The 16506-nt window shown below is 37.4% G+C and overlaps 1 non-coding gene across 1 annotated transcript; it reads left to right on the forward strand.

The window, feature by feature from the left end:
* Nucleotides 1-9131: 9131 nt before the first annotated feature.
* Nucleotides 9132-9237, forward strand: LOC145110515 (small nucleolar RNA R71). The gene has a single exon (XR_013709893.1). It is a non-coding gene; the product is annotated as a small nucleolar RNA R71 (small nucleolar RNA).
* The last annotated feature ends 7269 nt before the right edge of the window (nt 9238-16506 follow it).

Genomic DNA, 16506 nt, shown 5'->3' on the forward strand with positions numbered 1-16506 from the left:
GTAACCTTTTTTGGATTAGGGCTGACAGACTTGTTTTGAACTACCGAACTAGGAAGATTGGATGGCTTCTTAAGAATCTTAACAGGTGCAAAGGTATTGTGGTTCCTAGTGGTTGGGTTAACTGTCCGATTGCCTTGACCTAATTTCTTTCCTAAGGGAATTTTTGGATTCGATCTTAGGGTTGACAACATCTTTCTTATTTAACCAAGGTTTCTTTCGAGAGTCAGATGATGACTTGGAAGTTTGTCCAGATGATGGATTGTCAAACTTAGGCTTGATTGGCACTAGAGTTGTTTTATAGATTACTTCAGAATTAGAGACACACGAGTCAGATTAATCATCACATATAATTTTTTCATCAACGTCACTATCTAATGATGCTCGAACGAAATCTAATTTAACAGAGTCAGGTCCAGTTGTCTCGAGAATTATTTCCTTAACAACATAAATGTTCAGAGGACCGAAGTTTAGAATTTGAACTCCAGTACGGATGATGTCAGGGAATGAATCCGAGGTCCGATTCAGGTCGAGGTATATCAGAGGCAGAAGAGGCATGGAATTAGGACATTTGACAACTATGGATTGAAAATCAGGAATCAGAGATTGGAATTGGCCTGATTTCTAAGGAAGGGAAGACAATGGTGAGATAGGGGTATCCGAATGTTTGCGGTTTGGAATGTGTCCCATAAAAGTTAGATTTTGTAACTCTTTCAAGGGACGATCAATAGGTTTCGGAAACTCGCTTCCAAGGCCTGGTGCTTTGGACCATGGATGACGAATATTATGATTCATTCATTCGTTTGCTTCAAGAATATCTATGGAATGATGTAAAGCATTAATTTTTGCATTAAGACGTTTGTTATCAGAAACTAAAACATTTCTTTCAGAAAAGGTGATGTCATATTTGTCTCTTAAAATGATACATTCAACTTGAGACATTACAAGCTCTCTTTCTAGTGATTCTATCTTATGCTTCCTATCTTCGAATCGTAATCTAAGGCGAGTCAGTTCACTTTCCAGCTTCTCACTTACTTTTATGGCAAACTCATAGGCTTTATGGATGATGGTCATATCTGATTGAATCTGTGTTATATATGGTTGACAAAGAGATAAATCAAAATTATTTTTAGTAATCATACATTTTACCTGCTGAACGATGCTCCTGTCTGGTGGATCATTGGTTGCCATGTAGCAAAAGTTTGGCTCAACATCTTCATCGCCTCTTTTTGAACCTGATGACTAGTAGCCTTCTTCACATTCGATCGATTATCTTTCCATAAGACACATATTTATTACAATACTCACATCATCCTCGTCTCCAGAAGACCAGTACCATTCAACATCTCTTGACATAATGGTAACAAATGCTTGCTCACTTGCTGCCATCTCTTGATCTCTGCAGGCATAGTATGTAGAATCCTTGACTTTCGGTTTCTAAGTGGTTTCAGCCAAACAATCTTTGGAAAAATGATTACCATGACCACACTTGTGACAAACTATCTTGGGTTTGTCTGACTTCAGATTTTCATGGGATTCCGAGGGATGACTTGATGATGAGATGTTGGGTTTGTAAGCAGGTGGGTTCTCTGAAGGTTTAGGAAATGGTTGAGGATTATTTTGGTGAGGTGCTTTGAAACGATTTTGATATGGTTTATGAGTGGGATTCCATGGACGCTTGTATTTCATGGACAATAATGCAAACTCCTGTTGGAAGCAAAGTTCAGACTCAGCTCCATCGAGATCGAAATTTTGCAGATGGTTCGGAACAGGTGGAGTTGGTGGAGTAGGGAAGGTTGTTTGAATAGGAGAAACTGGTGGAATAGTTTCAAAGGGATCTGACACGGATGGGGTTGGAATAAGTGAGTTAACGTGACTAACCAAGGCAAGAGGACCTCAAGAAAGTTCTCTTAATGTTTGTGCAACATTGGACTCGTGGCCTTGCAGTTCGTCAAACTGTTGATAAAGCTTCAACTTCTTCAGAGATCCATTACTCTGAAGACAAGATTTGACATTCCCCTAGCCTTTTCCGAGGCTATTAATAAACTTCAGGTTGTACTCAAGAAGAGTTTTGGTTATTCCGTGTGCAGCCATATTGTTTACAACAATCTGATACCTATTTCAAGCTGAGACTATAGATTCACATGGATTAGTAGTGAAGGAATCAAAATCATTAACAACCGAAGTCAGACATTTATCTTTCATATTTTCAGATCCTTCAAATAGATCCTGAAGAGTTTCCCAAATCTCCTTTGCTGATTTGCACATCTTAATGTGCTCAAAGAGAGATGGAGGAACACCAAACACCATCTTGGAAAATGCAATCTGGTCTGCACACAATTTCTTGATGTCTGCAGCAGTGAGAGGTGTTGGGCGTTGATCTTCTTGGCCCATGAGAGTTGCAGCGGCAGCTCTCACCATTTGTTTGACCTGAACATGTGTACCTTCTTTCACAGATCTCCATATTTCTCCACCTTTTTCCTTGTCAAGTAAAAAGCTTTCCATTTTAACATTCCAGTGATCATACTCTTCAACAAATAGCAATGGGGCATGAGAAGGGCAACCCATGCTATTTGCGATTTGCATTGAATACATTTGTTGAGATGAATTAGGAGCAGCCATTGAAGTTAAGATATTAGAGCAGAAGTGGTATATAGAAGAACTTTTATCCTGAAGATAGAAATGATTGAGATACCAAGGTAATCTCTGATCAACTATAATCTGTTCTTATGGATTCAAAGGACAACCACTCAAGCTCTGATACCAATTGTGAGAACAAAAATCAATGTGCAAGGACAAGGTTTGAAAACTCAAACCTTTAGTTAATCTTTAAGATCAACGTCTGATCTTAATAAGTGGTTCCAGTTGAGTCTGTTAAACCAGTCAATACATGAAGATAAACAATCAACATAAGATTGAGTATAATCAATGCAAAGATAATTTAAGACAAGAAGAATATAAATGAAAGAAGTTTGACTTGCAAGAGATAATAGATTGATGTGAAGAGAATATTGATAACTCTATTCTTAGTAAAAAACTCATGAAACATTCACTCCTTAAATAGCGAAGGAGGAACTTGGTACAAACCGCTGACACATTCTAAGGACTCGATATAACTAAGTGTTTGACAATCTGACACTTAAAAGATTCACACGATTTAGTCCTAAGAACTGTTACATCAATATAAAGACAAAAAAAACATTTAATGCTTCTACAGACTTCTGACTTCTAAGTATCTTCATCTGGGAATAGATCTTGCTTCGGAACACACCATATTGCGGACACTATTTGACTTCGGATCTTGATTACTTCGGATTGCTAGAGGTTCAATTTTCATGTATTCACATAATCTCCTCCGGTACATGCACTCTCTGTTCCTTCAACCATGCAAGCTTCTCGTTCCATTGATTTTTCACTTCGGGAGCTACAACGTTCGGGAAAGTGTACCATGGGAAGTCGGGATGACCCCCTGAGTTGATTTCTGCGACCTCGACCATGTATTATCTATAAAAGAAACATAGAACACCATTCCAAACAACCAACTGAAAGTTAGAATGGTGATCACGGCGAGTCGTCGTGGTCGACGAACTGTTCGTGTAATTGGGATTGCAATTGAACAAATGCAATCCATTTCAACTCAAAACAAGTCTGGGTTTTACTTCGGCCATAAAAATACATGTTTTAGAGTAGGATTTATAGCAAAAACATCCAAAATCAAGTTCGATTTGGGATAATTTCCGGAACCCTAACTAACTAAATCCCTAGATAAAAGTTCATAACAGCAAATTCATTACATAGATGCACGTATACTCGACTATTAACTATGAAAATAAAGTAAAATCATACCTTGTTGTCGGAGAAAGCATGAAATCGAAATAAGAAAAGTAGAGGACTTCGTGGGAGGAGCAACACGGCGAGAATGAGGGGAAAAAGTACAAGAAATAAAATGACAGATTAAGGTTAAAAACGCTAAATTTGACTAGGGGTTAAGAGTAACCATGTCGTGGTTTTTACACCACGTCATGGTGTTTTATCAAAATTCGTGTCATTGAGTTCTGTAAAGTCACCACATCGTGGTGGATTATACCACGTCGTGGAAAATAAATTAATTTATTTTAGGCAAAAAGTTCGTAAATATATCCACCCCACACTCATTCCATGCTAGTTCTCTCATCAAAATCCATAAAGAGATTCATGGGAGTGAAAAATCAACAAAATAAAGCAAAATAAACAAATAAACGAAAATAAAACAAATAAAAGAAACGGAAAGAAAACGTAAGCTCTAAACCATAGCTTGCCTGCTACAAGCACTTCTTTTTTGGGGAGTCGTGAGTCGGACTCCTTCCTGCCCTACATTGATGCGATTACCGCAAACTTCACGGAATCTCCTTTAGTTTCCTCAATTGGAATTCCTTCCTCATAATGCTTTACCCGATGTCCATTAACCTTAAAAGGAGCTCCATCTCTTGAAATTAACTCTAATACCCCATGTGGAAATACTCGTTTCATAATAAATGGACCGTTCCAACGTGTATGTACTTTCCTGGGAAAAAACTTCATTCTTGAGTTAAAAAGGAGAACCTTTTTCCTTTGTTGAAAATCTTTGCGTCCTCCCAACCTTGCATCATGCCATTTCTTCATTTTGACTTTATAGATTACGGAGATTGGATATGCTTCATTTCGCAATTCTTCTACGACATTCATTTACATTAGACGATTGGTTCATAGTTCAGCCAATTCAAATTTGCATGTGTTCAAAGCCCAAAACGCCTTGTGTTCAATTTCTTTCGTTAAATGACAATTTTTTCCATAGACCAACCTATATGGTGTAGTACCAATAGGCAGTCGGAAATGCCCACAATCCATTATCTAACTTTTCTGACCACTCCTTCTTGTTACTACCAACCAATCGTTCAAGAATTCTTTTTAACGTTCAATTTGTGACTTCGGTTTGCCCACTTGTTTGCGGATGGTAGGGGGTTGCAAATCTATGATATACACCATATTTTTGTAACACTTTGGCTACTTGTTCATTTGCAAAGTTAGTTCCCCGATCATTTATTAAAGCCCTTAGTACACCAAAACGCGAAAAAACTCTCTTTAGAAATCTTACCACCACCCGAGCATCATTTGTAGGTAAGCTTGTGCTTCTGCCCATTTTGAGACATAGTCAACCACCACTAGTATGTATTGTTCCTTCGAGAAATCAGAAATGGTCCCATAAAATCGATACCCTAAACATCAAATACTTCACAAACTTGGATATTATTTTGGGGCATCTTGTTTTCGAGATGAAATGTTACCCGATCGTTGGCACGAGTCACATTCCTTGACAAATTTGGTGGCATATTTAAAAATTGTAGGCCAATAGAATCCCGAATCAAATACCTTATTTGTCGTGTAATGTGCTCCATGATGTCCTCTAGTGGGCTCTTTGTGACAATGATTCAATATTTCCAAAACTTTCATTCCCGAATATGCATCTTCTTATCATTCCATTCGCACAACTTCTAAAGAGATATGGTTCAGCCTAAAAGTAGTACTTGATCTCTGAAAATAATTTCTTCTTTTGTTGACAAGTCAAACCTTTTGGAAGATAACCACTAGCTAAATAGTTGGCTATATCAGCATACCATTGCACCTCTCCTGCGATTACCATTAGATATTCTTTGAAAAAAATCGTCTCCAATCTTGTGTTCTTCCAGTTTCTCCATTTCCGGGTTTTCTAGTCTCGAGAGGTGATATGCCGTCACATTCTCCATACCCTTTTTATCCCTTACCTCGATGTCAAATTCTTGCAAGAGTATCACCCATCAGATCAATCTTTGCTTAGCATCTTGTTTAGCAAAAAGATACTTAAGGGCAGAATGGTCAGTAAAAACAATAGTTTTGGATAAAAATAAGTAAGGGCGGAATTTTTCAAAATCATAAACATTAGCAAGAAGCTCCTTTTCTTTGGTAGTGTAATTTTCTTTTGGCCGAATTTATTGTCTTGCTTACATAATATATAGGTTGAAAATGTTTATCAACCCTTTGTCCAAGAACCGCTCCTACCGCAAAATCACTAGCACCGCACATGAGCTAAAATGGGAGGTTCCAATTCAGGGCAATCATGATCGGGGTATTGGTTAATTTCTCTTTCAATAATTGAAAGACTTCAAGACATTCTTTTGAGAAGTCGAATGTGGCATCTTTTAAAAGAAGTTCGGTTAATGGCCTTGTAATTTTCTAAAAATACTTTATAAATCGGCGGTAGAATCCTGCATGGCCCAGAAAACTTCTTACCCCTTTTACGTTTGTTGGAGGTGGTAATTTGGATATAGTTTCAACCTTTGAACGGTCCACCTCTATCCCCGATTTGGAGACTTTAGGCCCCAAAACAATCCCTTCTTTGACCATGAAATGACACTTCTCCCAATTTAAGACCAAGTTGGTGTTTTTGCATCTTGGAAAAATCAAATCAAGGTTGGACAAGCAATCGTCAAACGAGGACCCAAAAACAGAAAAATCGTCCATGAAGACTTCCATGAACTTTTCGACCATATCGTGGAAAATAGCTATCATGCATCTTTGGAACGTGGCTGGTGCGTTGCATAACCCGAATGACATTTGTCGATAAGTAAAGGTCCCACTTGGGCAAGTGAACGTGGTCTTTCTTGGTCTTGAGGATCGATATGGATTTGAAAGTATCCTGAAAAACTATCTAAAAAGCAGTAATAAAGGTGACCGGATAATCTTTTGAACATTTGATCAATAAATGGTAAAGGAAAATGGTCCTTGCATGTGGCATCATTTAGCTTGCGATAATCGATGCACACTTACCAACCGATTACCGTTCTTGTTGGAACGAGCTCGTTTTCTACAGTTGTTACTACCGTGATGCGTCCTTTTTTAGGTACCACGTGCACCAGACTCACCCATTGGCTATCTGATACTGAGTAAATGATACCGACATCCAAGAGTTTGACTACCTCCTTCTTTAATACTTCTTGAATGTTCGGGTTTAAACTCCTTTGGCGTTGCACCATTGGTTTTGCTCCTTCTTCTAAATTGATTTTATGTGAAAAATATGAGGGCCTAATGCCTTTGATGTTGGTGATCTTCCATGCGATGACATTCTTTCGTTTCTTGAGTACTTCTACTAGGCTTCCTTCTCGTTTTGTGTGAGATCAGTTGCTATGATAATTGGCTTTTGTTCATTTTCTTCCAAGAATGCATACTCCAGATGTTCAGGCAAAGATTTCAACTTGATTTTTGGTTTTTTTCAGTGACCATGGCGTGGGCATCTTGCCACATCGTGGTGTCGTAGTTTTTTTTACGTCTGATCGAGTAAATTAAGATCGCACATCATGGTGCCATTACCACATCGTGGTGATTCTTCACTAGCTTTCATCAGTTCATTGTACTCACTCTCCTCTAGTAGCTTCTCTAGCTCTTGTATCTCATGTTCAACATCGAAATATCCTTCTTGTAGAACCATGTACCCCTCAGTTTCTTTTTCCTTCCATCCTCCAAGCTCTTTTTCCAAAATTTCATCGAACACATCTACCGAGAAATCCACATCACTTATCCTTGCGTGTTTTATTTCTCTATTAATCCCAAAAGTGACCGTTTCTTCTCCAACTTAAAGAGTGAGTTTGGATTCTCTTATATCAACCAAGGCTCGGGCGGTGCTTAAAAATGGCCTTCCGAGAATAGTTGGCACTTGTTCATTTTCCTCCATGTCCAAAACAATAAAATCTACGGGAAAAATACACTTGTCAACATTAACTAATAAATATTCACAAATTCCTCTTGGAAAGATCATCATTTTCTTTGCTAAGTGGATGGCCATGCGGATTGGTCTTGGTTCCAGGAGGTCAAGCTTCTTGAAGAATGAATAAGGCATTAAGTTAACACTTGTTCCTGAATCGGCTACATCGTGGCTTGTGGCTATATTCCCGAATTGGCATGGAACTGTTAAACTACCCGGATCACCCATATTCTTTGGTAACATATTCAATATCGCAGCTGAGCAGGTTTCATTTAATACCACCTTAGATATTTCCCTCATCTTCTTTTGGTTTGTTAGGATATCCTTAAGAAACTTTTCATACTTTGGAATTTGAGCTAATGCTTCAATGAACGGAGTATTGATTTCAAGGGATTTGATGTGATCTAGGAACTTCTGGTAGTCTTGGAAATTTTTATATTGTCTTGCTCTACTAGGAAAGGGGAGCGGTGGGCGGTATGGATTAACGGGTTCAACAATATTATTTTTAGGTTTTTACCACGTCGTGGTATATTCACAAGGTCGTGGTGACTGTTCATAATCTTTCTCTTGATTTTCTTTTCGCCTTTCCTACTCATCATCCGGGTTATTGCTGTTAATAGGAGTCAGATGGGTAACAATTTTCCCATTTCTAGTTGTAATGGCCTGGATGTGAGCTCCTTTCAGGTTTTATTCGGTGTTTCCTGGAAGTATGCCTAGTAGTCTTTCATTGAATTGCTTTGATAGTTGCCCGATTTGTTGCTTAATGTTCTTGATTGCAGCTTGTTGATTTCTAAGTACTGCTTCGGTATCCTCGTGTCTTTTTTCTGATACGACAGCAAAACGAGCAAGCATTGTCTCAAAATCGGGTTTCTTTTCAGGACCTGGTTCCTTTTTTCGGTAAAAGCCTCTTCATTTTTGTTCATACTTCTCTTCCTTGGCTTTCTTTTACTCATCATAAGGTAACCACTTCTTTTTGCGCCTTCTCCAGTCTTCATCATAACGATCACCATTTGAATAGCAAGCTTGGGCCTTTCGGTTTCCATTTTCGTCAAGATCACAGTCTCTAGTTAAATGTGGCTTGTTACAGTTTTTACACCCCACACGTATAGCATGGATTGTTTGATCTATTTTAGTCATCCTCCTATCCACGTTATGCAACATTGCTAAGACCGCCACCATGTCATCCGAAGCAGAATTCACAATTCTCCTAGTCATATCTTGTTGAGGATTATGATATTCTATTGAATGTTTGGAAAATTCCTCGATTAGCTCCTTGATCATGGTCGGTTCTTTCTTTGTGAGTGGCCCTTGAGAATCAAGGAGTTGCCTAGTAGTGATGTTTAACCCATCATAGAAAATCAAGACTTCTTGTTGCACATTTAGATCATTTTGAGGACAGTTCTAACCAACCACTTATAACGCTCCCATGCCTCATATAGTGACTCTCCCGCTTGTTGCTCAAAATTTGCAATAGCCTTCTTCAACTTGGAAACTTTAGAAGGTGGGCAAAACTGTTATATGAACTCTTCACGCATTTGTGACCAAGTTGTTATTGTTCCCGGTGAGAGTGCCTTCAGCCAATCTTTTGCTGCACCCTTAAGAGTAATGGGGAGCATTCTTAGCAAAATTGTCTCGCGTGGTATGTTTGGTATGTTGAAGTAGTCGGCGATATCATTAACCTCATCAATGTGGTTGTAGGTGTCCTCGTGGTCTTTCCCATAGAAGGGTATGTCTTTCAGTTGAGAAAGTATGTTTCCTTTCAGTTCAAAGTTGGCTGTGTTGGGAATTGTTGGATGCACAAGTCATGGTCCGTTGTCGTCAAGCATCCATCTCTTGTATGCCTCCATCGTCATGTTGGCAATGTCCGTCATGTTGGCTTTTGGCTCGCTTTCGGGTTCACTTACTTTGTATGATTCTTGTTCGCTTTCTGGCTCGTAACCTGACTCCTTTTTGTTAGGAGTTCTCTCAAAACATCCGAATTCACTTTCTATAGTTCTTTTGCTTGATTCTCAAGTTTGGTTGTCTTCTTCTTATGGAATTCTGACTCAAGATCATCAAACGGTGGTATGATCGGTGTCTTTGATCCTCGAGTCATAAATCACTGAAACAAAAACAAATGAAACGCGTAAAAAGAACCAAAACAAAAAATAAAACTGAAACTGTTGCGACACCTCGACGTGGTGTTTATGACCACGACGTGGTAAGTCAAACAGAAAAAAAAACTAAACGAAAATTTAAAAGAAAATAGACAAAAAAATCCTAATAAAATAGCAGATTCAAATTAACTAAAAATAAACCGTTCCCTGGTAACGGCGCAAAAAACTTGATGTTTAAATAATTATGCACTAGTTTAACCTATTAATGTAACTAATTATTACTTCCTAAGGCAGTATACCTTTCTGAAAATAGAATAGCACAATAGGCGGGTATCGAACACAGGGAACAGAATGTTTAGCTATTTTTATCTACTAACTTCCTAAATTACTATTTAATTAAGAAAAAGGGTTTTTCTCTAGATTTTCAAGACTATGAACTTAATTAACCAACCTAACTATTATCAACTAATGAAACAAAAACTAAAATTAAAAGCAAGAAACACGAAAGAAGATTTTAACCAAAGTAATTGAGAGACTTTCGTTTAGCTTCGATATACTTGTTATTATGACTTATTTATGGAAGTGCAATGGATTAATCATTCGTTGGTTACCGATTCCTAAGATGACCAAGCTAATGTTCACTAACATAATCTTTTAGCAAATAAGTTCATTCATACGGTGATCAGGCGGATAAACTAACAAATTTACTACTGTTCGGTTCAAGTTTAATAAGACTTATAACGGATTGATTAATTTGGTTTATTAAATCAATTCAATATATGATTGGTCTTCATATACTAGCTCCTACGATTACTTACCCACTTTTCTATTTAACCTTAAGTTTTTTTTCAAAACACTAGTCCTACAATTTTGCAATTCACAAAGATCATAAGATTCAAGTTGTCATGCAAACTTAATTAAACTTAGAAATAAACAGAAAAGTGGTTGTCATAAGCATATAAGGTTCTTTAATAAGCCAAAGTAACAAATAACCAACTAGACATCATCCAAACCATAAATCAAACCATAAAAAGTCAAGCAATCTAATCTAAACGAAACTCATAGGTTTTAGCCCATGATTTTAGCAGGTAAACACATAAAAACGAAATTCAACTTAACATTCATGATTAAACTTAAGAAGAAAAATGTAATAGGAAGTTTTATTGCCTCAAATCTCTCAAATCCAAGCTATAATCAATCTTCTACAACTCCAAGCTCGAAAGTGTGTTCTTGACCTTCAAAAGACGACAATAGCTCCAGTAAAAATTGAATTTTCGAAGGATTATGACTTCGATATATAGTTTCACCGAATCCTGATCACCACGACGTGGTAAGTCCACTACGTTGTGGCCTTCGTATTTATCCCGTATTCAATAAGTCTTCTAGATGCATCGGGAAAATCCAAAACGCCACGTCGTGGGAATGTCACCACGACGTAGTAAGTATATTTTTCTTCATTTTTGTGTTGATCCACATTCCTAGCTTCCAGCTTCCAACTTCCTTTTCGCTCCGAGCATGTATTTTACCACTACAACACATCATACAATAGATTAAGTACCTTTTGTTCTATAATATGCATAAAAATTGCTAAAAATATTAAGATATGATGTAAAATATATGTATTGATATGCACATATCATTAGGGGTTCGACCTCGATCCGTTTATTGAAGTGATCGACGATGACAAGTAAGAATTTGGCTCACCTGGAGCGGTTGGAAATGGTCTGATGAAATCTCTACCCTATTGGTGAAAAGGACAGGGACTGCTGACGTTGTTCAGTGGAATGGGAGGTTGGTTTTGGAAAGGAGCAAATGCTTGGCACTCTGGACATTTTTTGGTGAGTGTGGCTGAATCCTTGTAAATATTTGGCCAATATACTCCTAGGCGGAGTATTTTCCCAGTGACTTCCCGTGCACCCTCGTGTGCTCCGGCTTCCCCTGTATGGCGTTTTTCTAAAAGTGTGTAACCTTCTGAATGGGCAATGCACTTTATCCATGGTGCCAAGTATCCCCACTTGTATCATTGTGTTTCCCTTACCGCAAATTGTGGGGCTTTGACCTTGACCTTCCTAGGCTCTGTGGGATCATCAGGGAGGACCCCATGCAGCAGGTAGTCTATGAAGGGCTTGGTCCAATCAGGAGTTGTTGTAATAGCATCGACTCACTTGTTGCCGATGCTTCTTTATGGGAGAATTTCCACCAAGACCTTCTTGGTTAGATGATCGAAAGATGTCAAGGCCAGCTTGTTGACAGCGTCGGCTCTCATGTTTTCTCCCCGGGGGACCTATTGGATTGAAAAGCTTTTGAGCGAGCATGCTAACTTTCGTACTGCATCTTGGTACCTTTGAATTCTTTGATATTTGGCCTCGTATGTGCCATTGAAATTTTTAGTGAGGAGGAGGGAATTATTGAGGGCCGCAAGGCGCTTCACTCTGACTACTCGGGCTAGTTGGAGGCCTGCTAGAAGTGCTTCATACTCGGCCTCATTGTTGGAGACCTAAAAGTTGAATCGCAAGGCATATGTAATTTCATCACCACTGGATTTTTGAGAATTAGTCCTGCCCCAAGCCCTTCTATCATTACAGCTCCATCAGTGTGTAGTTCTCAAATGTCTCGGTTTGCCTTTGGTTCTGAGGGATCTATTGGCATGATTTTTGGTACATTTTTTGTGTGTCGTGAATCCCGACTATGAAATATGCCAAAGCTTGTGCTTTGATGCTAGTGCATGGACGATAATCTATGTTGTGTTCCCCTAGTTCGATCGCCCATTTTGCTAGGCATCCCGATATCTCTGGTCTCAAAAGGATTTGCTTTGTTGGGTAACTAGTCAGGACCTCAATCTTGTGGGTTGAAAATAGCGCCTGAGACGCATGGTTGCGTAGATTAACACAAGTACCAATTTCTCTATAAATCATATAGTTAAGCTCAGGAACCTGTAATGCTCTTCTCAGAAAATATATTGGCACTTGTTACTTATCCATCTCGATGTGTAGTACCGATGATATGGCCTCGCCGGATGCCACCAAGTACATTTGAAAAGTATCACTTGGTAGGGGGCTCACCATAGCCGGGAGCTGATGTAAAGCTTCTTTTAGGTGTTGTAAAGATTTTTTGGTCTTTGCCATCCATTTAAATTGATTCTTATCAATACAACCTTTCAAGGTTTGAAAGAGCAGGGGAGCTTTCTCGGCCGACTTGGCGATGAATCTACCAAGCTTTGTCAACCTTCCATTGATTTCTTGTACTCCTTTAAGGATTTGAGGGGTTTTAAAGTTGAGGAACTTTTTTATCTTGGTTTGGTTTGGTGAAATTCCTTCTTTGGTTATCTAATAAGCCAGAAATTGTCCTTCCTCCACCCTAAAAGTGCATTTACCCGTATTGAGTTTCATCTGCACCTTCATCAAAGTTTGAAATGTTTCTTCAATGTCGTGAAGCAATGTTGCCTCGTTATGGATTTTGATAACCATGGCATAGACTTCAACATTTCTACCGATTTGATTTATGAGCACTTTGTCCATCAGACGCTCGTATGTTTCCTTGGCGTTCATAAGGTCGAATGGAAACTTTTTGTAGGAAAAAGTGTCACAATCAGTATGAAAGGAAGTTTTTTCTTCATCTTCTCTTCTTATATGAACCTGATGATAGCCCTTGTAGGTGTCAAGGAAACATATGAACTGAAACCCTTCCAGGGACTCAACATTTTGGTCTATCTCTGTGAGGGGGTAGTGATCTCTTGGGAAGGAGTTGTATAGGTCGAAGTAATCGATACACATCTGCCATGACCCATCTGGTTTTTTCACAATCACATGATTTACTATCCATGTAAGGAAAATTGATTCCCGTAGAATGCCTGCATCTACCAACTTTGCCACTTCTGCATTTATTGCTTTGTTCCTATCACCCGCTTGCCTCCTCTTTTTTGTTTAATTGGTACACTTCCTAGGAAAACATTCAGGCTATACTTGATGACCACGCGGTCGACTCCTGTCGTATCTGTAGGTTTCTAAACAAAGACCTTGGGGTATTGTCTTAGGAGCGTGTCTAATCTTGCTTTGGCTTTTATTGGATTAAGGTATCTAAGCAAATAACTAAATTGGTATATTCTTTTAATTAGAAGCAAAGTCCGTTTTAGGTTGCCCTCATAACTACAACTTGATTACAATGACATTTACAGAGAGAGGATGATTTAATAGACTATTATATGATTAATAAATTAATTATAAATTATGAGGAAATGATTTGTTAATATATTGTATGATTAATATATTAATTGGAAATAGATAGTTGATTTGTTAGTTTATTATATGGTTAATAAATTAATATGAGATTAATTGATTAATAATTAATTTGTTAATTTGTATTATTAATAAATTAATATGAAATCAATTAGAATTAATTAATTATTAATAAGAATTAATCTGAAATTAATTTGTGATTAACTGGAATTAATTAAAGGTGAAAGGGGTGAATTGTAAATGTTCAATAGTGAATAAAAAAGGAAATTCTAGAACTATCCAAGGGAGGACAGTTTTGGGATCCTCCTTGGGGTTTCCAAAATCCTCTTGGATGCATATAAGGAAATGATTTGGATTGGTATTAAATCCATTCAAATCTTGCTTTGTCCCTAAGTTACCTAAACTATAAATAGGACCATTGGGGCACTTAATTTCGTTCATGCACTTCCCATAAGTCTTGGGAACGAATTTTCCCTCTCTTCCTATCTCCTCAGTTGTCCTTTAGTTCTAGGGTTTGGGTGTGAGCCATTAGAGCCATCATACTTTTGGTGCTAGCTTTCCAAGCTCTTCAAAGGAAAGGTTGAATTGATTTGTTTACTACAACAAATCAAGGTATGTAACCCTGATAGTATGTTGCATTCAAAGGTGTATGACATAGATCCTTTAGGTTGTATGTGTCCTTAAGTGTTAAGTGAAATTTCGTAAGCACATAGTATGTCAAACATTGGTTGTACATGAGTTGAACCTGAACAAAATCGATTTTTCGAAGAAAAAAAATACATCTCACCACGTGAGCAGAAGGGTCTCACAACATATGATTAGTCTGAAATAGAAATTCAGGATTTTGCTGCCTAATCTGATTTATGAGGTCAATTTATGTAATTATCTAATATTAAATCAGTCAGAATCCAATTTTTTTTAATGTTTTAGATAATTAAAAAAACCCTAAATATTAGGAAATAATCTTGCGAATGTAGTATAATCTTGGGAATGTAGTATTTAATTATAAGATTAGTTAAATGAATTATCCTTATGGATTTAATAATAAATTTAATTATAATCATAATTAAAAGATAATTATAAATCCATGATAGGTTTAGATGATTAATTAATTAATTGATTCATTAACATAATTAATTTTAAATGTCTAAATGATTAATTAAATAATCGACTAATTTAGATAATTAACTTTAAACCTATTATTTTGAAAAGTTTTAAAATACACCTTATACTATATATGATTAATAGTTTAATATATTATATGTATAAGACAAGTCAGTCAAATCACTAGCACGCCTAATTTTTGAAGCCATACTATAAGGGGGTATAAGGAAACAACTTATAAAATGACTGTTGAATGTGTATCCACTATCACCCACCGCTCCTTTGTTTGGTGTAGGGCCGTTAGATGAATGAATTTGATAGGATATAACCTCTTAAAATTATAATGCTATTAAAGTACTATAAACTTTTATACAAATCCTAACTCTAGTTACTTTAGAAAAAATGTGAAGTGTATGCTAATCTATGAAAACGCACATCATTTCTTTATGAGTTGTTAATGGAGTGTGTGTGGGTAACTGGGACACTAATTTGGGGCTATAAAGATGAAATGATGAAACAAATCGTGTTCATAATTATTGATGGAGTGTGTGTGGTTAACCGGCACGTCCATGGGAAATTATAAATCGATCGAGGGTGTTTGAGCGGGTTTGCATGGTTATTCACATCTTAATTGTGATCATCGCCATCCCAATCACAATTAGTAAGAGCTAAATAAATATTAAACATGTCATTGATAAGATTCAATGAGTCTCAAAAGAACTAGGAGTTTCATGTGATAGAAATTAGTGAGATGAATCTATCTATCTAAAATAGATTCAAATTTTATTACGACATCCCTCTTCAAGGTTCAAATCGAAAATATGGATCCTAGCCTTAATTTAAATTTCGGGTTAATAATTAATGATTAAAATCAACTAACTTGAATTCTCTCTTCTGCCAAATTTTGAATGTCAAATCAAGATAATAATGGTCTTCCTCGTTCTTATGGAAATGATTTTCTTCAATCTTATGGAAATGATCTTCCACTTTTAAGTCAAGGTGAAAATGTCTTCTCTTCCTTAGGAAATGGTTGAATTGGACATTTTCTCTATTGAACTCTTCCATCTCCTCTTATGAGTCTCCCGGCGTCACATCTTCTTCGAGTTGAAAGATATGAAACTACTCAAGCCCTGTTGAATCATAAAAGTGACCCTCTTGAACTCAGCTACCGCAACCATCTTTCTACCGCAACGGTTCAGCACCCGGAGTCAATCTTGTTCATCAGCAACCGGAGTCAGCTACCGCAGTCAACTTAGCTAGATTACTTTATTTGTCTTTTATGTAATACACTCTATTATCCAGTATGCCTTGCACGGCTGCT

The sequence above is a fragment of the Lactuca virosa genome, chromosome 4 (assembly GCF_052849685.1).
Source record: "Lactuca virosa cultivar CGN04683 chromosome 4, Lactuca_virosa_CGN04683_v6, whole genome shotgun sequence".
Lineage (NCBI taxonomy): Eukaryota > Viridiplantae > Streptophyta > Magnoliopsida > Asterales > Asteraceae > Lactuca > Lactuca virosa.